Below are 22279 nucleotides of genomic sequence, written 5' to 3'. Positions count from 1 at the left end.
ATTTGTGAATAGTAATAGCCCAAGCCATTGTGAGGGGAAGTTGTGTATAACTTCCTCATGTTAATGGAGAAATGGGAATAGCTTTTGGATTATCAACATCCCACGGTGGGCCAGTATAATTTTGAAACTCTACAACAACATATTTTGGCAAATATGGAGGTTTTGAATTCAATTCATAGACGATTGAGTTGATATGGCCTAATGAGACATTTACAAGACCAACTTCTATCCATAAATTGGCAATTAACATTATGTGCTGATTTATACAAAGGAGGATCGCATATGGGAGTTGATCATCATCTTCAAACTCAATATTAGGTTGCTTTGCAATTTGAGCAAGACTTCTAGCAACTGGAAAGTTTCATTGTTTTAACATTTTATTATTGTGCAGCTTAGTTGATGCATTGGTTGCAAAAAGATGTATTGCTTTGTCAAATTCTTTATTTTATTCAATAGTTAATTTTGTGGTCGCTCGAGCCATAAGAATTTTCCAATCAGATTCTAATGGCAACACATTTTTAATATTGTGAAGCATAGTATGAAATCTTTGTTGAGTTCTAGATGTGCCTTGCTAGCAGAAAGTTGTATCTAAAGTGACTACTATTGTGAAAGAATGCCACATAGTAAGAGTTGTTGAATGAGAAGCATACAAAGGTTTGTCCATTATAGGGGGGGAGCTGGCCAAGATCACCAACAAGAATTATAGAGATACCTCCAAATGGTTCATGTTGTTTATGAGGGAATGCTTGGCGTAATTTGGTATCTATTTTTAAAATCAATTTAGGACCCAAAAAACTCGTTTCATCTATTAGAAAGTATTTTAAATGTTTATATTGTAATTGAAACATCAACAAAGAATGGCATGTTAGAGGATGCATGTCTTTAGTAGGGATTTGAAGGCCTGCATATATTGTGGTTGCTTGTATATTGTATGCAGCAACACCAGTTGGAGCTAGTACAAGCAATGGATTGTCATTAACATGTCGAGCAATGTTTTTTTTTTCTAATGGAATCTATTAGAAACAATTTGCCAGTTCCTATCATTCCCTGTATAATCATTCGTAAAGGTGTTATTCTATCAAAAGTTGTATGATGACAAACAATAATGTCAAGTGCAAGTTGTTGCTTTGCTACCAATTGATATGTAGCATTCAACAAAGATGATATTTCATGAAGGGTGGGCTGACATTCCAGTTTTTTTGCGGAAATAAAGTTGGTGGCAACAATATCAAGTTGCTCATTAACAACAATGTTGTTCCAATTGTTGTTAATATCATAATCATGCCTTCCCAACATTTGAAGGTCAATTTTGTTGAAGTTATTCGATGCACCCATTTGTGAAAGGTACTCCCATTCATATAGGTCAGCATTATTTGTTCTTTTAGAGTCATCATGGTCAATGTCTTCATTACTTTGAGTTGTGGAATGTTCATTGAGTCCTTTAATATGCCATCATAAGTAAGCATTGACCTTAAATACTTTCCAATTTATAATTATCTGCTCCATTGACATTCCTATATCTATAGGGATATCATGAAAGTGTTAATATAGAAGCAACTCACTCCAACAATATGCTTCAAAATCTTCGTCATCTTCATTTGGCAGTAATTTGAACTACGGGTACACATTCACAATTCTATGCTTCTACAGTTTTTTCCACTTGCCTTTCTTACACTGCCTATTGAAAGAATTTTTTTGTGTTGATTCTATTAGGGATATTTGTTCCATTTCAATAGGTCTTTCTGTGTAAGCTGAAATGTATGAGATAGAAATTTCACTATCATCACTTGAATTTGCAACACGTTGCAAAACCTTCTTACCAACATTTAGTAAAATAAAGTTGTAGCTACAACTTATTAATGGTAGCTTTTGCAACATATGACAAGTCTCTTGTGTGCTAATGTCACGATCAACAATTATCCCCATCATAAATTTTTGATATGCCAATAAAATGGTATCTTTAGTGTTAGTTCCAACAACTATATTTTTTAGTATATCACAATAGCTCTCTGATTTCCTTTCTGACTTTGAAGCATATTTGGAGATGTATTGAAGGACATCTTTTTTTGAACAAACAGGTTGGTAATCAACAATTGCCCTCTATAGGGCGAGCATAACAAGACTGTGAATATTTAGACGGTTGTCATTTCTTGTTGGTTGATAACAAGGGTTGTGGTTATTATCAAGCATCAATGTTGATGATTGATGTTTAGGCCATGGTGCTTTGTAGTGGCATTGCAACGTGCTCCCCCTTTTTTAAGCAAGTATATTTAGTACATTCCATATGTCATTGGATAACATTTACCAGCTCTTCATAATCTAACGCAAGATCCGTAGATAAAATATGGGTTGTATTAGCTAGACATGGGTCATACATGGAAGGGCAATATACTCTATTTGCTCGCTCAGCTACGTTTCAAGGATTCCAAGCTATAACTTATTTATCAAAAAATATTTTTTCTAAATAGAATTCATCATTGTTATTCCAGTCTATGTTATCCATATTAGGTGCATCAAGAAGCCACAAAAACCCATGTATGTGTGTTGAACCACGATGCTACCATTCATACCTATACCAATGGTCCTTTGAATTTAGAAGCTTTTGAATAACTTCTTCAAGAAATATTGTAAATATATAATGTAAGTATAATGTTGTAATATGTGGATTATGAATCATATTTTCAATAAATTGTTTTCTTGTTGGTTGTAACAATGGGCCGTCATTATTTGAGAATAATTTATTTAGGTTCGGTCATTTAGTATCAGCAAAACTCAATGTGAAAAATAATGTCGGTGTTCCTAGTTGGTAGATCATCGTAGTGAGGTCTCCATGAGATTTATTCCAATATGCCCGTGTGTTGTGTAAGGATGCTGCAAACCTGGTTTGGAAATTCATCAGCAGGCATGTCTTGTAAACACTGCCGCAAAGCTTGCAAACTGGTTGGAGAAGAATCTTCCAAATTAGTTCTTATGAAAACAACAGTTGTTTGTTGTGATCAATGCCTCATTATGAGATTGTAAAGATAATATCTGAATCTTACATGATGTCCAAATATTTGGTCATTGTATCTAATCAAATATAAAGCATATTCATGCAAGTGAACATGTTTTGTTCATGGTTGAAGCGGCAATGCACATCCATTTGAAAATAATGTTGGAAAAGCCATACTAAACAAGCCTTCAGTGTTGTATTCATTAATTGGTGACAAAGTTATTTCAGGCCAAGCTATTATATTGATGCCATCACTATCTAGGTGCAACTTTTTTTAATGGCATCAAGTTCACGTATTGAACATGAGAGTTTAGGAATAAATGATGATGCAGTCTCCATTTCAAACTCAATATCAATGACCACACTTTCTTCAATTGCTAGCATAGTTGTTTGGTCGAGATTTTGTTCTAAACTATACAACAAATCTCATGTATCAATGGTTGTTCCTAGTAATAAATATGTTGCATCAAAATCTTTGAAAACATCATTGTAGTACTGATAATGGTGAATTTTGTAATTCAGTGCATCCATAACATGGAATTTATTGACATAATAATCATAATTTTTGCCTTGTAAACTTGTTCTACAAACAATAAGTATTTCTAGATCTTTTTTTCCATGGAAAAACACTTGCAATATGCGAAATGTCCTGTGGGAAATTAATAGTGTGCCTTGTGTACTTGTATTGACCACCTCTTGTGTGGTTAACTTGTAAGACAGGTGCAACCCTTGTTGTAAGCATTTCTTCAACTTGTGAGAGCCTTTTTAAAACAAAAGGTTGTTCACTAGGATCCATATTGTTTGCCAAGGAGAATCGATGAATTCCTTTTTCACCATAGCATCTTAAACAAACAACATGAGGGTCATTCAATTTTAACAGCATACCAATGTACTTTTCTTTACAAATCGAACATTTTTTCAAGCTTGACAAGCTATCAATCCTTCTTCGAAAAGTAGCCAATGTTTGGCCATACTCAAGAGTTAAGAAAATACTTGGCACTGGACCAACTGTAAATCTAGTGTTCGACATTTATTGCAAACCCAATATTGCTTTATTTGTAATAGGTTGGGACTATATCACACCCAAGACCTAGTATTGTTGTAAAGCATTGGTGGCCATTTTTCTACTTTCTCATTAGATCCGTCATTTTCTTGAGAGTTCTTCTCAATGTTGTTCATAATAAATCTTTTTCTTTTCTTTTCTTTTGGCTTTCTTCAAATAAGATTGTTGCACACCAAGGTCAATTCATATTTGACAGAAATCAAGCAAGTATGTTACATTAGAAAGTGTTATGGTAAAAGTGATATGGAAGGAACCAATCTTACTTGGGTTCTTACCAATGGTATGAGGGGGAGTTTTGGTTTCGGGAACTAAACACATGTACGTACACACACACACATATATGCATGGCTACATATAGGGAAACACACACACGTGTGCGCGCACACACACACACATATAGGAGTTGCGAAAATACAACACCACAGGAGCCCAAATAATCTCTGCAAGCTGAAAAACTTGTTACAAGGAGAAGCAATCAAGCAAATCACAGAAGGAAAGAATACACAGGAAAAATATGCTCCAAAAGATGAGAGCTCAATAATCTCCAAAATGTATTGTCAATAATAATCCTTCTTCATACGATGAAAAGAAAGAACTCAACCTTTAATAGGTCAAGAAACCCTAAAAGGGAAAAACTAGGTTTGCACATAATAATTAATTAAAATAATTAATTATATGCACCTAAAGTTAGCTTAAGTGTAAAAGAGATAAAGGAAACTTAAATAATTAAACAAATAATGTTTAATTAATCAAGTAAATACTCGAATACTCTAACACCCCCCCTTAAGCTAGACTTAGGGAGAAGCTAAAACCTAGAACAGCTACTGAAAGCAATAAAGATGGGTCCCGACAACAAGGCCTGATCAGGTACCCAAATACAATGAAATCTCTATGAATTGGAGAAATAGAGAAAACCACGTGGGAACAAAACTCTACTCCAAAAAGAAATAAAAATAATATCACTGAAGCATGAAGAACCTGGAAACTCTGTCGAAGAATAACTGCTGATCTGAAGAACATGACTAGGTAGAGAAGACTATAATCTGCATGAGTGCCCTCAAATGACACTACTCGAATCAGGAGGCAAACAAGGCAAAAACAATTGAAATCGAAGATACAGATGGTATGAGAAACCAAAGCCTAAAGAGCTGATCAATTGAACCACGGAAGCAGTAGAACCAACAGGATAAACCTCCCCATAATGTGAAAGTGGGAGAGGGACAGGAACACTGAAAAGGACAGCCAAAAGCAACTGCATGATGAAGAACCAAGAACATCAAAGGTGCTGAGACACATTATCATGAGGTGAATGTCATGGAAGGAACACTCACTGGACAAAGGAAGATGGCAAACAACAGGCAAACATCAACCCCCTCATGGCACTTGATCAATAGTGCATGTACAACAAGACACAAGATATGCAAGATTCCAAGTAAACAATGCATGATGGCACTTTATCTTAGTGCATTTGCATAAATATAAGCTACAATGATAAGAAGATTGAAAAAAGAAACGTGAACCAAAATAGAGACACCCTACTCAAAGAAAAGATCTCAGGACTTGAAACAACCACGATATCCACCAGAGTGCTAAAAAGCAAAAAACTAAATAAAATATGTATGGAGTAGAATATAGAAATAAAACTTAGATGGCTGGAAAGTACACAGAACACACTTTCCAAAAATATAAAGTTTTCAAAAAACGGAGGTCGGATGCTCATTCTATGGCTCCTGGAGTGCAAAAACTAAACCTTACTTTGACTGGAAAAAAAAATAGTCAAATAGAAAAATTGGAAAAAATTACTAATACCATGAGGTCGGCCTTGGAACCAGCTTTCTGACACCTATTTCTTTTCGAAGAAACAACTCCGTATGCCCAAGATAGGGCCAAAAAACCAAACCCCCCCTGAAAAAGCCAAAAAAAAGAGTCTGGTGGCTCTTTGGTGGTCTAGTGGCCAGTGGGTGGTGACCGGGCAGAGCTCCAATGGTGGCCGGGTGGAGGAGGCTGGGCCAGGTGGCAGGGGCCTCAGGGAGCAGAGGTCGGGGGTTGCAGGCGGCGGCAGGCAGGTCGGGCGGTGGGAGGTCGGGCGACGCTCCAGTGGCGACCGAGTGGAGGAGGTCGGGTCGGGTGGCGGGGGTCGCAGGGAGCGGAGGCCGGGGGCTGCAAGCAGCGGGGGCCGCAGGGAGTGGAGAGGCACGCAGCTAGTGGGGGCTGCAAGGAGGCCAGCGGTGGGAGCAGGGTCGGCTGTGGGGAGGCCGGGCTGCCGGGAAGTGGCGGTGCAGGGGACCGGAGATGGCAGGGGCTGGAGATCGCAGGGCTGCCGAAGGCCGGCGCCAGCAGGGGGCCAGGGGGCAAGGCTGACAGGGTGGTCGCCGTACAGCGGCCAGACTGTCAGCCCGGTACACTGCGAAAAACTACAAACCCCAAAAAAAAAAAAAAAAAAATTGTGTTGTTTTTTTTTTTGCAAAAAAAACAACAATTACCTTTTTGATATATTTTTTTTCAATTTTTTTTAAAATATCAAAATCCGGCCTTCATTCCCTAAAAAGGCAATTTTATTTTATTTTTTGAAATTTTTTTCTCGATTTGCATGCCAGGGTTGTACGGCCTAGATCTGAGAAAAAAATACTCCCAGAGGCTCGGGAACCAAAATAGGTCAAATTTTATATGACCATAGGGGTTTTCGGGCCTTCTAAGCACGATGGTGAGGTCCGTTTAGGCCCAAAGTGCTCAGAAAAAAGGTCAAACCCTAGGTACATAAAAAAATTCTGAAGCCCCAAATCTGCTTCCAAAGCCAAAAATCTCAAAACAAGAACAGGTACCTGCAGATCTGAAGCTCTGATACCATTTAGGAGTTGAGAAAATACAACACCACAGGAGCCCAAATAATCTCTACAAGCTGAAAAACCTGTTACAAGGAGAAGCAATCAAGCAAATCACAGAAGGAAAGAATACATAGGAAAAATATGCTCCAAAAGATGAGAGCTCAATAATCTCCAAAATGTATTGTCAATAATAATCCTTCTTCATACAATGAAAAGAAAGAACTCAACCTTTAATAGGTCAATAAACCCTAAAAGGGAAAAACTAGGTTTGCACATAATAATTAATTATATGCACCTAAAGTTAGCTTAAGTATAAAAGAGATAAAGAGAACTTAAATAATTAAACAAATAATGTTTAATTAATCAAGTAAATACCCGAATACTCTAACACACAAACACACACACACACACACACACACACACACACACACACACATATACATACATACATACATGTATGTATATATAAACATACATGTATATATGTGTATATATATACATGTATGTATATATGTATATATATGTATGTATATACATATATGCATATATGTATATATATATATATGTATGTGTATATATATATATGCATATATGTATATATATGGATATACATACATATATATACATGTATGTATACATGTATGCATTTATATACATACATGTATATATATGTATGTATATACATACATATATATACATGTATGTATGTATGTATGTATATATATATATATATATATATATATATGCATACATGTATATATATGTATACATGTATATATATGCATACATATACATATACATATACATATACATATACACATACACATATACATGTGTATATACATATACATGTATGTACATGTATATATATGTATATGTATGTATATACATATACATGTATGTACATACATATATATATACATGTATACATGTACATAAATGTATAAGTATATACATGCATATATATATACATGTACATACATGTATGTATATACATACATATATACATGTATATATACATACATATACATATACATATATATACATGTATATATACATACATATATAGATATATATATATATACATACATGTATATATATATATATATGTATGTATATATATGTATATGTATATGTATGTATATATACATGTATATATATATATATATGTATGTATATGTGCATATAGATACATGTATGTGTATATATAGATACATGTATGTGTATGTGTATATAAAACATGTCAGTCCGGCCCCCTGCCGGCCTCGGCCCCCAGCCCCCTACCGGCCTCGGCCTCCAGCAGCCCTGCGATCTCCGGCGTCGGCCTCCGGCAGCCCTGCGATCTCCGACGTCGGCCTCTGGTGGCCTTGCGATCTCCGGCCCCTGCCGTCTCTGGTCCCCTACTCCATCACTTCTTGGCAGCTCGACCTCCCTGTAGCGCCTCTCTCGTCGCCGGCCTTGCTCCCGCCACCGGCCTCCCTTCCCAGCGCTGCCGCCGGGAACCGCTCCGGCCACCGGCCACCACCTACAGCCCACTACCCCAGTGACCCTCTCACCCTCTTCTTCCAACCTGCCACTGGGCCGCCACCCAGCCACCACCTGGCCGCCACCCACTGGCCACCGGACCACCAAAGAGCCACCAGACTCCTTTTTTTGGCTTTTTCAGGGGGGTTTGGTTTTTTGGCCATATTTTGGGCATACGGAGTCGTTTTTTCGAAAATGAATAGGCGTCAAAAAGCTAGTTCCGAGGCCGACCTCATGGTGTTAGTAATTTTTTCCAATTTTTCTATTTGACTATGTTTTTTTCCAGTCAAAGTGAGGTCTAGTTTTTGCACTCCGGGAGCCATAGAATGAGCATCCGACCTCCGTTTTTTGAAAACTTTATATTTTTGGAAAGCGTGTTCTGTGTAATTTCCAGTCATCTAAGTTTTATTTTCAGATTCTACTTCATGCATATTTTATTCAATTTTTTTCTTTTTAGCACTCTGGTGGATATCGTGGTTGTTTCAGGTCTTGGGATCTCTTCTCTGAGTAGGGTGTCTCTATTTTGGTTCACGTTTTTTTTTCCAGTCTTCTTATTATTGTAGCTTGTATTTATGCAAACGCACTGAGATAAAGTGCCATCATGCATTGTTTACTTGGAATCTTGCATATTTTATGTCTTGTTGTACATGTACTATTGATCAAGTGCCATGAGGGGGTTGATGTTTGCCTGTTGTTTGTCATCTTCCTTTGTCCAGTGAGTGTTCCTTCCATGACATTCGCCTCATGATGATGTGTCTCAGCACCTTTGATGTTCTTGGTTCTTCGTCATGCAGTTGTTTTTGGTTGTCCTTTTCGGTGTTCCTGTCCCTCTCCCACTTTCGCATTATGGGGAGGTTTATCCTGTTGGTTCTATTGCTTCCATGGTTTGATTGATCAGCTCTTCAAGCTTTGGTTTCTCATGCCATCTGTATCTTCGATTTCAGCTATTTTTGCCTTGTTTGCCTCCTGATTCGAGTAGTGTCATTTGAGGGCACTCATGCAGATTACAGTCTTCTCTACCTGGTCATGTTCTAGTTCAGTGGATGTTCTTCAGATCAGCAGTTATTCTTCGACAGAGTTTACAGGTTCTTCATGCTTCAGTGATATTATTTTTCATCTTTTTTTGGAGTAGAGTTTTTTTCCCACGTGGTTTTCTCTATTTCTCTAGTTCATAGAGATTTCATTGTATTTGGATACCTGATCAGGCCTTGTTGCTGGGACCCATCTTTAATTGCTTTTAGTAGCTGTTCTAGGTTTTAGCTTCTCCCTAAGTCTAGCTTAAGGGGGGGGTGTTAGAGTATTCGGGTATTTACTTGATTAATTAAACATTATTTGTTTAATTATTTAAGTTCCCTTTATCTCTTTTACACTTAAGCTAACTTTAGGTGCATTTAATTAATTATTATGTGCAAACCTCGTTTTTCCCTTTTAGGGTTTCTTGACCTATTAAAGATTGAGTTATTTCTTTTCATTGTATGAAGAAGAATTATTATTGATAATACATTTTGGAGATTATTGAGCTCTCATCTTTTGGAGCATATTTTTCCTATGTATTCTTTCCTTTTGTGATTAGCTTCATTGCTTCTCCTTGTAATAGGTTTTTTAGCTTGCAGAAATTATTTGAGCTCCTGTGGTGTTGTATTTTCTCAACTCCTACACACACACACACACATACATGTATGTATATATATAAACATACATGTATATATATGTGTATATATATACATGTATGTATATATGTATGTATATACATATATGCATAAATGTATGTATATATACATATATGCATATATGTATATATATGGATATACATGCATATATATACATGTATGCATTTATATACATACATGTATATATATACACACACACACATATATATATGTATGTGTGTGTATATATATACAGATGTATATATATGAATCACTATATATATGTTTGTGCGTATGAAAAAAAAAACACACATACACACATATATGTGTGTCTGTGTGTGGATTTCTAGTTTCAGGGTATTGAGCATACACATTTTAGTTATTGTAATTGTCATTTTGTTTTCTATGCAATGTAGATTATGTATAGACATATATGTATATGCACTTATGTGTGTGTGTGTGTGTGGTTTTCTGGTTTTCAGTCAAGTAGTCACACATAAATTAATTTCAATCGGCAGAACCCCAATTCCCTTCCAATGGTTATTCACCCTCATCCGCCGATTGAAGTTGTAGAGTTTTTTTTTAAATGGAGACAACTTAAATAAAGAACACACCTCGATTGAGTGTGGTATGTAAAGGACATGTATATATAAATATATATGTATGCGCACATATATTTATATATGTGTATATATTTGTGTATATACATATATATCTATATATGTGTGTACATATATATATATATATATATATATATAGAGAGAGAGAGAGAGAGAGAGAGATTGTCTCAACTCATCAACAATAGGTATTTAACTTTGATAGATAGTGCATTTTGATACAACCTAGAGATTTGAAAAACGTTTTTGCAGCTTCACTGACAGTTATTTGGAAAAGATGAGTACATTCAAACATTTCCATATATATGCATTTGGAGTTCAGTTTTTTGTTTTCTATTGTATGTAACTATTTAAATTATAAAGCATGGAACCATATAACAAAAGAAACAGGTAACAAAAAATGAAAGATGTTTTAATGTATTTATGTTTCTAAAAAAATACAAGATTTTTGGAAACATTGAATGTGTGTGCGGGAAATGAGGGCGACAGAAATGTAAAAGTCTGATTCAAAAGGCCCACACACCAATGAGACTCTTGGTGCAAGTTATAGGAACTATATTGAAATAGCTCAACTTCCTAATGGGTTTCCCATTGTTCTCTATCTCACAGGATCCCTAAAGTCAATGTCTTTTCTCTCATATCACTGAGCAAAGTGCCTTAGGAATGATAACTCCAAGAATGAGTGATGTTTGATTATTTTGCATGAATGCATTCCCAAGACTTGTATGCTATTGAATCTGTGATGATTAAGCTAGCATAAAGATGATGATAAGATTAGCTAGTTACCCTAGCAATGATATACTAGTCTAACATGGATATTCTATGATATTAGAATGCTTCTAAATGCTTATTAAGATGATTTATCAAAGAGAGGCTAAAATGCTTAGTTAATTAAACTATAAGTTTGATGCATGAAAACTTCTATATCCAAATGATAGATTGAGAGCTCTATTTATAGGGAAAATAGGGCAATGGATGGTCAAGATTGAATAATCTTAACAAGGGTCAGGATTGAAAGTTAATCAATCCATGTTCACAATTAGTACCAATGAAATGGTGACAATTTTTAACAAAAGTTTGCTTGAGAGGAGATGAAAGAAGCATTAAATGCTTAAGAAGACATGAAGGTTACCTTAGGAGGTAAGGGTTAAGGTTAGGTTAGGGTTATCCAATGGATAAAGCTTTTACCCAAGGTTAAATCCATGAATGCTTGATGAGACCCTTGGGTTAGGTGAGGGTTGAGTTATAGACAAAGTCTCTAATCATGCAAGAAGGTTGAGTTAACCATTAATGGTTATGTAAGAGCCTTAAATGGTTTGGAAGACTTTGAGGGTTAACTTGTTGAGGACATAAAGCCTTTAATGGTTTTCGAAGACTTTGGAGGCTTTGAGAAGTGACTTCTCTTTGCTTAGGAACGTGACAATAATTAGGAGATGGGTTAGGCTAAATTAGAAGTGATTAGAAGAATCTAGAAGGGGGTTAAGGAGGCAAGTGGGAGATGTAGGATTTTGCAAGTGGAGGAAAAAGGATTTTAATTAAAATAAAATTACTTTATTTCAATCAAATAGATGCAACTTGCATAAATACAAGTGGGGGATTTTAAATAAATAAATTAGATTTATTTATTTGCAAGGATCAATTTAATTAAATGTAAATTTTAATTAAAAGGGGAGAAAGGGAAATTAATTAAATAAAGTGATTTATTTAATCAAAAGCTAAAAAAGGCTTAGGTGAACTTAATTAAATAAATTGAGTAATTTATTTAATCAAATAGATGAATATGAAGAAATTAATTAAATAGAATTTAATTAATAAGGGGAATGGGGTTAAAATAAATATTAAATATTCATTTAGGAAAGTGGTCAGATTTATACGTCTACATTTTGCCCCTCTTTGAAGTGACGCGTGTGCACATGTTGATTCAAAGAAAATTTGTCGGATATGCTGTCAAAATTTGATCGATATGATGTTGTGTTTTGAAATGTCGATATGATGCCCCAGATTTGATGAACGATATTGATGATGCCCCCTCGGGAGATGAATCAAGGATTTAGTGAAAAATTGTCAAGTTGATAAGCGTTCTTGGATTAATTGCATTTTGAAAATTTTGACTGTGTTGAATGCACATTATTGATTCATCTCTCGAAAATGATGTTGATAAGGTTAAAAATGAAAAAGAGAGAAAAATACATGCCCCACTTATTAACCTTGTTGATTTTACCCTATAAACGGTAAAAAGTGATTATGAAAAATCATTTGCACACTTGTCTCTTTGCGATTGTGACATTTGGAGCTTTGACGATGATGTCGATTCCATACTCCTCGCACCGATTTGAGTGCGTCAGGCGACACCAGAGACCCACCGCCTATGGCCCACCTATAAGGGTTGAAATCTCTCCTCATTTGTGATTGATTTTGTTTATTTTGATCATGTTTTTCAATTTTTTGGTCGAAATTTGTCGGGTTAGCGCATAGGTTAGGTCACGTAGCGCATACAATAGACATGTTAGCGCATAGGGTTAACCTAGGTAGTTTAGCATCTAAGTAGCATTTGGTAGTGCACAAGGAGGATAGGTTAGCACGTAGAGAGTTCTAGCGTGTAGGGTTAGCAGAAAGGCGCATGGGGTAGGTCAGGTAGCACGTCGGGTAGGTCAGCGCATAGGGTTGACAGGGTAGCGCTTAGGAGGTACCAGTTAGCGCGTGGGGGGATTTAGTGCGTAGAGTGTGATTTTTAGCGCATTGATGAAAAAGAATAGTGCATGTGTGGCAGCGTAGTGCTTAGGAGCCTTGGTTTAGCGCGTAGGGTTGAAAGTTGATGAAAAAAGGGATGATGAAGAAATCGTCGTGAGTCAAATAGATTAGATAGATGTCGTAGATGTCGATATGTGTCTATTGAATGTTCTGTTATGGTTCCTGAGCCAACATGAGTCCTGCTTTGTGATGATGTTCAATTTTTGATATGCTGGTGTAGGATGATGTGAGTCTTCTACTGTCAATATGAATTGTTGTCAATATGGAGTGCCAAGTTGATTGATTTTTTTGATGTGGATTCTGATTTTGAGTTTGATGTGGATCTTTGATGTTTGCCTTTTGAGTTAATGTCCGATATGAGTCTCGATTCTTGATATCTGATATGATTCCTAAATTGATGCTTTCGATATGGGTCCTAATGTTGCTTGCGTTATGAGTCTTGATTTGATGCTTGTGTTATGAGTCTTGATTTGATTGCTTGCGTTATGGATTTTTGATTATGCTTGCGTTATGAGTCCTGATTTGATGCTTGCGATATGGATCTTTGATTACTTGTGTTATGAGTCCTCATTTGATGCTTGTGTTATGAGTCCTGATTTGATGCTTGTGTTATGAGTCCTAATTTGATTGCTTGTGTTATGGATTTTTGATGTTGCTTGCGTTATGAGTCCTGATTTGATGCTTGCGATATGGGTCTTGATTTTTTGATATGGGTCAGATTTTCCATATGGGTCTTGATTTTCGATATGGTTTAGATTTGATGCTTGCGATATGGGTCTTGGATGTTGCTTTTGATATGGGTCTTTGATTGATGTTGTGTTCTTGAGATGCTTTGTTGTTTCAAGTTGATTTTGCTTTGATTGGATATATCAGATAGATTTGGGAACTGATGATAGACAATTGTTGTTTTACAGGTAGAGCTTGGCGTGCTCCAGTCTTGAGAGTGATTTTCGAGACCATGGTCATTGATTCCATGCTTATCACAGGTTGATAGAGATGTGGGTTGTCCTCGTTATTAGACATGCCTCAGTATATCATTAACTAGGGTTTGTTGACATCTTTGGCAGAGAGGTGGCATAGTGATACAAACACCTTCCACTTGGCTACAGGGGAGATGATAGTCACATCAGATGATTGTTATCGGATTCTATGAATTCCTATAGTTGGGGCCTTATTGTCGTATGAGTAGACTGAGGCGGGTGGGACAAAGGCTCTTTGTTGCATCTTCTAGGATGATCAAATCAGTGGGTATGAGATCCCATGGTAGGAGTTTCTGGATTTTGGCTACGCTCTGCTGCCATCTGTACTAGCAGGGTTCATTGGTGGATTTTTGTGTCCTGACCGTAGATCAAAGGGACTAGTCGTCGGATGGGGATTGGTGCTAGAGGACATGGTGATGTAGGGATGAAAGTTTGCATGGGGTCTTGTATGTTGGCCCATATTTATAGAGAGCTTCACCAAGTGGTATATCTGGGATATACTACTTTATCAGCTCGGGTGACATTATTATAGGTGTGGGCCTGGGAGCATATTCCTATGTCGAGACCGCTTGCAGATAGGGATAGGCCAGTTGGTCGGACTTATATTTATGGTTATACAAGTGTAGTCATCCAGCATAAGCTGGGCAAACTAGAGCATTGGGAGAGAGCATTGGATGATATCGATGCAATCATTTGGAGACCGTATATGGATTGTGAGGTGTGGGCAGAGGACGAGCTAGAGATGCCCTATGTTTATATGTCGAGGTACCTGATTGGGCGCACGCCCTTTATTATTGAGCGATTCTTGCACAACCATGTTTAGCGGCAGTATGGCAGACAACAGGGGATGCCACAGGGAGCATGTTTATATAATCATCGGCGATAGGATGTGCTAGAGTGGGGACCCACTTTAGATAGCATTGCAGCGGTGGAGGAGTATATGACACTAGCAGGACATATCTGGGATTATGGGGCTAGGGTTGTGGATGCTGGGATGACAGAGGATTTTGTAGTGTACTTCATGGCACATGAAGTGGCACGTATATCTGATCTAGTAGATATGCTACCTACCTTTGATGATGAGGATGAGCAGCCATAGAGGTGAGGGGGAGCCAGACAGAGAGATGAGGAGGGAGAGGAGGTAGGAGAGGGAGGCGGAGGTGATGGAGGAGGTGGTGGAGGAGGTGTTTGAGGTGGATTAGATAAAGGGAGAGGGGGAGATAAAGGTGGTGGTGAATTAGATAGAGGACAAGGGCTAGTTCTTGGTGTTGGTGGGGTTGGTATAGTAGGTGCAGTGCTAGTGGCGGTGGGTCGTATAGAGGATGTTAGGCGACCTACCCAGAGGAGGAGATTTGATGTTCTACCTCCACTGGCACCTTAGATAGGGACAGGTGTGGGTGGGACCATGACATAGGTACCCGTTCAGATTAGGGTACCCACCCATTGATAGGATTCACAAATCCGATCGCTATAGGTCACAGTGCAGGAGTTGCAGGCACAGGTGTTAGCACAACAACTCTAGATTACGCAGATTATGGCAAAGAGGGATACAGAGAGAGAGCGTCAGGGGTGGGTAGAGGATCTTGCTGATAGATTGGAGAGAGCGATGGCTAGTGCCCTGATGCGGGACATGCTAAGGGAGATATGGTACATGCCCAAGGAGGCCAATTATTACAAGCGTTTATACGAGGAGGTGGTCCCTAGAGATCACAAAGCTCCTAGCTATGTTGCAGTGGCATCTAGTCGATCCAGTCATAGTCATACGAGGGCAGAGAGCAGAGGTGTTATAGGGCCTACTCGACGTGATCCATCTGGTGGAGATCCAGGGGCTGGGACAACCACTGTGAGACCGTCAGCCTAAGAAGATAGTCATATATAAGAGACCTATCTTTGTTGTATTTTGATAATTGTGTTGTAGTTTGACGGACATGATATCCCTTATACATTTCGACCATTTTTGAGATATAATATATGGCACTGATTTTATCTAATCCACATGTGGTATTGATCATGATTGATGATATTCATTAATATTGTGATTCTATGATGATGATGTGATTCTTAGATAATAATGCTCTTGATTTTGATGATGATGTATGATTCATGATGAGATGAGAACGTGATGATGTATTTGCATTGATTACTTTGATTTGTGAGATGTATCTTGAAATTGAGATGTATGATAATGATAATGATGTGAGATGTATCTTCAAACTGAGATGTATGATAATGATAATGATTAATACAAGATTTAAAATGATATGCAACTAAATGCAAGATTAAAATGATATGTAGCTAAATGATCACTTTAATTTTGTCATTGTCATTCCTGTTTAGTCACTAGTTTGTGCTTTGTTTTGTGTTTGTCATCATTGAGCTTTTGATATGTTGGAATTTAATACAAGCATAATGGTATAATTGAACCATAATGACCTGAGTAAAACTTACATGGATGTTTGATATTGCAAGACGGAACAAGTGTCGAGGTATAATTGAACCAAGATGACCTGAGTGTTGCTTGCATAAAAAAGACAAGAGTTAACCATTTGTATGTGCAAAGTGGAAAAATGTCTTGAATGATATATTTCCAATCATGTCTCGAGACAAATTTTCTACCATACAAATGATTGCCTCACAGACAGAAAACCAAAAAAAATCAGATTTCTTCATTGCTTCTCTAGCTCAATGCATCCTTGAGTAGCTCAAGAGATCTAATGATTCAAAATTTAAGATACAAAATAGTCAAAATTTCATGCCAGATGTAAACAAATTATAATTCAAAAAATCATCCATCATGTGTGTATTAAAGTTGTAGTTGGATAATGGTCTTGTTTTCTAGCTTGATGAGCAGTTGTTGACATTAGTTTTCTTAGCATGCTATGATCCTTGTTGTTTTTTGTCGGAATGCTTAAAGTGAGAGGAACGCCGCCCCTAGTCACAGATATGTATCGATGTGGATATACACATTGATTATCAAGCCATGGTGGGATATGATATGGAGAACTATTTTTGGATAATCAAGGATAGTGACTACGCTAAGTATGTTTGGGATAATGTTGCGTGAATAAGTGTTGGGCGATGGCCATTAGCTGAGACTTGGATGGTTCATAGATATGAGCATTGATAGATAGAGGAGCCGGTCTCTCACAAATAGCGTATGTTGTCAAGTTTTCAATACTTGTTTTTATTGAACCTTTTTTTTCTTTTTTGTATTTTTCTGATTTTTTATTTTTTTTTGTATTTTTTTATTTTTTCGTGCATTGGATGACTCAAGTGTAGAATTTCTTCAGATGGATATTGTTGGTTGGTTCATTGAGCACATCCCCTTCTGAAATTGTTAACTAATAGGTTCCTGATCCATAGGCTAATATGATGACAAAAGGACCCAACCAGTTAGGTTCAAACTTCCCCTTCTTTTCTCGATCTTGTTGATTTCTTGGATTTTCCTTTAGTACGAGATCATCGACTTTGAAAGCCCTTGGGATGACTTTATGATTATAGCTTCTGCACATTCGCTACTGATATGCCTTGAGATGGCCATAGGCATGTTGGCATTTTTCATCAAGAAGCTCTAGTTCATGCAACCTGTTTACTCGATATTCCTCATCTAGTATGAGGCCTTTAAAAGATACTCTGAGAGAGGGTATTTCTACCTCAAGAGGTAGAACTTCTTCTGATCTGTACACCAATGAATATGGCATAGCCCCTGTAGGTGTCTACATACTAGTCCTATATGCCCAAAGTGTCAGATTGAGTTGTACATGTCAATCCTTACCCGCAACATTTACTATTTTCTTGAGGACTTTCAAAAATGTTTTATTTGATGCTTCTGCTTGACCATTCCCCTGTGGGTAGTAAGGTGTGGAGAAGTGATGTTGTATTTTGAATCTTTCACATAGCTCTTGTACGTTTTTATTTTTGAAAGGACGCCCATTTTCTGTGATAATGGAACTGGGAATGCCATATCTACAAATGAGATAATTGAGAATAAATGAGGCAATATGTTTTCCAGTTATAGTGGTCATCAAGACTGCTTCAATCCACTTTGTGAAATACTCTGTTGCAGTGATAATGAACTTATGTCCATTTGAAGAAGAAGGATGAATTTTTCATCTAAATCGAGTCCCCACTGACAGAAAGGCCAAGATGTGGTGAACGAATGCAACTCCTGTGTTGGTGCATGGATAAGATTGCCATGAATTTGGCACTTAGGACATTTCTTTGCAAATTGATAAGACTCTTTCTCCATTGTCGACCAGTAATATCCCATTCTCAAAAGTTTCTTGGTGAGAGTAGGACCACTTGAATGCGTACCACAGATACACTCATGAAGCTCGTGTAAGGCAGAGTCAGATTTGTTATGATCGAGGCATTGAAGAAGAGTACCATCTAGACCTCAATGGTAAAGGGTGTCAGTGGTTAAGGTATAACAGGCGGCTTGCCGGATGAAGCTGCATTTTTTGTTACGAGACTGGTCGAGTGGAAGGGTATTGTTCTTAAGATAATCATGGATTGTCTCGTATAGAGGTGAATCCGAACCAATTAAGGTATAGATGACTTGGGATGCGAAATTGTCATAGGCTGGGGAAAACAATTACTCTACCAGGAACTTGTAATGACTCTATTTCTCTGGAATTTACAGCAGTGAAGTGATAGTGGCCATTGCATCGACAACTCTATTGTCCAGTCTTGGTATTTTCTCAAATGTGATATGTACAAAGTACTATTTGAAATCATTTACCATTCTCCTATAGGGCATTAGCTTATCATCCTTTATTTGATATTCATTGTTGATTTGATTGATAACTAATTGAGAATCTCCATAGACTCTCAATTCTATGATTCTCCATTCCACAACCATTTTGATTCCTATCACCAGGGCTTCATACTCAGCAATGTTGTTGGTGCATGGAAACATCAGTCTATAAGATTGGGGAATTGTATGCCCTTTTGGAGTTATGAATAATATGTCGACACCCAATCCTTGTTGGGTATAGGAACCGTCAAAGTACATGGTCCACTGCTTGGGTGTGACAGTGAGTACATCCATGTCTATAAATTCCACCTGTAGTGGTTGTTGATCTGGTAGTGATGCTTCAACCAGTTGATCTGCAATAACCTATCCTTTAATAGCCCGACGTTCTGTGTACTGGATATCAAACTCACTGAGAATCATGACCCACTTAGCCAATCGGCCTGTAAGAGTTGCTTTGCTAAGTAAATACTTGAGAGGATCAATTTTTGCTACTAGCTTAATTATGTGAGCTAGCATGTAGTGGTGAAACTTTTGAGAGGCAAACACCACAGCTAAGCAAGCCTTCTCAATTAATGTATAATTTAGCTTATATCCGTTCAAAGTTATGTTGATGTAATAAATAGCTCATTTCTTACCTTCCAGATCTTCTTGTGCTAGCAATGCCCCCAATGATACTTCAATTGTCGATATATAGAGAATGGGCAGCTTGCCTGCTATTAATGGTACTAAAACTGGTGGATTCATCAGATATTGCTTGAGCTAGTAAAATGATTTCGCACACTTGTCTTCCCATCTGAAAGGTATGTTCTTGTGGAGCAGATGATTCAAAGGGAAACATTATCTACTAGTTGGGCTACGAATCACCTGATAGACTGCAACCATCCCTGCAAAGATTTGAGTTGGCTAATGTTCCTAGGAGGTGGCATCTCCATGATGGCCTGCATCTTCGCTAGATCTACTTCAATGCCCTTTTCTGACACAATGTAGCCTAATAGTTTGCCTGATGTGACCCCGAAGACACACTTCTTATGGTTTAGCCTAACCTTAAATTGCTCCAATGTTTGAAATATTTTATCTAATATGCCCAGATGTTCTGCCCGGGTGAATGATTTAGCTAGTAAATCATCCACATAGTCTTCCATGAAGGTATGCATCATATCGTGGAAGATTGTCATCATGGCTCTTTGATAAGTTGCCCTAGCATTCTTCAAGCCAAAAGGAATGACGTTCCAACAATACATTCCCCATGGACAGGTGAACACAGTTTTATCTTGATCCTCTGGGGTAATTTTGATTTGATTATAGCGAGAGAAACTGTCCATTAATGATAACATTGTGTGGCCTGATGTTAGATCCACAATTATGTCGATGCTTGGCAAAGGAAAGTCATCCTCTGGACATGCTTTGTTGATATCTCTAAAATCTATGCATATTTCAATGCTTCCGTCAGGTTTTGAAACTGGTACAATGTTTGAGATCCATTCAACATAGTCTATAAGTTGGATAAATCTGACATCTAATAACTTCTTTAGTTCTGCTTTGACCAATAATGCTACATGCGGTTTCATTTTTCTTAATTTTTGTTTGACTGGCTTAGGTCCTAGAGCGATGGATAAATGATGCATGATTAGGTTTGGATCTATTCTAGGCATATTAGTATAGGACCAAGTAAAATTGATTTGCTTTTCCTTGAAGAATTTGATAAAATCTGGTTGCTCTTCTTTTGTCAGTGATTCTGCTAGGTGTATGGTTTTGATTGTTTCTTCAGTACCGATGTTTGTTGATTGAGTTGGCTCAATCAATATGGGTGACCTCTCTTGATAATGTTTAGGAAGAGTGTTAAGTCTCCCATCTTTAGGTGCCTCGAAAAAAATTTCCCTTGCAAATGCATCCTTTATTTTTACTTTTTTATGATCTAATACTGCCATTGACTGGTTTTCAGCATTAGATCCTTTGTTTCTTTCATTTTTGTGACTTGGAGACTTGGCACTCCCCTGATTGCAGATATCATTATTTTTTATGCTGGTAGAGCATGTTTTCGGGTTGACTGAACATAGATACTGGACAATGGATTCATCATCTGGGAAAATTGGTATATCATGGAGTCTAGGTTCTTCCCAATTAATGAGATCGGGATATATGAGCAGTAAGGAGTCATTTGGTAGGTTGAGATTGGTTGTGGTAAGTGTCATGATATAGGCATCATTATAGTTGTTTGGGATACTGGTTTGGTTTATGATATTGTCAAGGTCTTTGATGGTATTATCTTTGATGTAGCTTTGTTCGTATTGTTGCTGCTCATTCTCATTGGCCTCATAGATATGTCGTGGTCCGAATTCAAGTGGTTGAGACTCTGTGCCTTGTCCCTCCTAAGAAAGGGGTGTGTATGAATGGATGGTATCTACCTTAATATCTTTAGTAACATTTGAACAGCTACCCCATTCATATTCATTAGAATCAGTTACAAAATTATTGTCCCAAAGTATCTCACTGCTTCTAACAGGTATGTTGTATGGTGAGAAAATATCTCTAACAATTGATACCAGTCTTGTAGTTTTTTCTGATTCAAAATCGGAGCCTGCTTGTGCTTTTTGCATTTGTTCATACATTGCTTCCCTTGGGTGAGTAGTAATTTCTTCTGGTAGTGGCTCTACTTTGGTTTGAACGAGTTCTTGCGCATGATGCACTTTCTTATAAGAGGATTCTTCCCTTTGAATGGTTAGTTCCTCTTGTCGTTTCTCATTTTCCTGATGTTCTTGCTCTTTCCTTGTCATTTCTGCTGCTTGGTGTAGTGCATCTTGTCATGAGTTTTCATTATATTTATTATTTTCTCTCCACTAAGGTTTCTGATATTTATTTTTCTTTTACCTAGGTGGTACATGTTGTCCATATCCCACTCTTGTTTTGTCTCTTGCAAATTGTGAAGAAAGTTACAGAGGTTCTGTAATGCCTTCTTGACGGTTGCCTATAGGTCTATTGTCGTTGTATCCCATATGTTGCATGATCCAGAATCCTTTTCCATATGGTTGTGTTAGTATGGCCACCTCTATGGTAGCAGCTCTAACTTCTTCTTCATCCTTGTATAGCCAACTAAGTACGTCTTTCTCTTCTAATTCATTTGC

This window comes from Cryptomeria japonica, chromosome 10, assembly GCF_030272615.1.
Source record: "Cryptomeria japonica chromosome 10, Sugi_1.0, whole genome shotgun sequence".
NCBI lineage: Eukaryota > Viridiplantae > Streptophyta > Pinopsida > Cupressales > Cupressaceae > Cryptomeria > Cryptomeria japonica.
The sequence above is the reverse complement of the archived record's forward strand: the minus strand, read 5'-3'. Positions refer to the sequence as shown.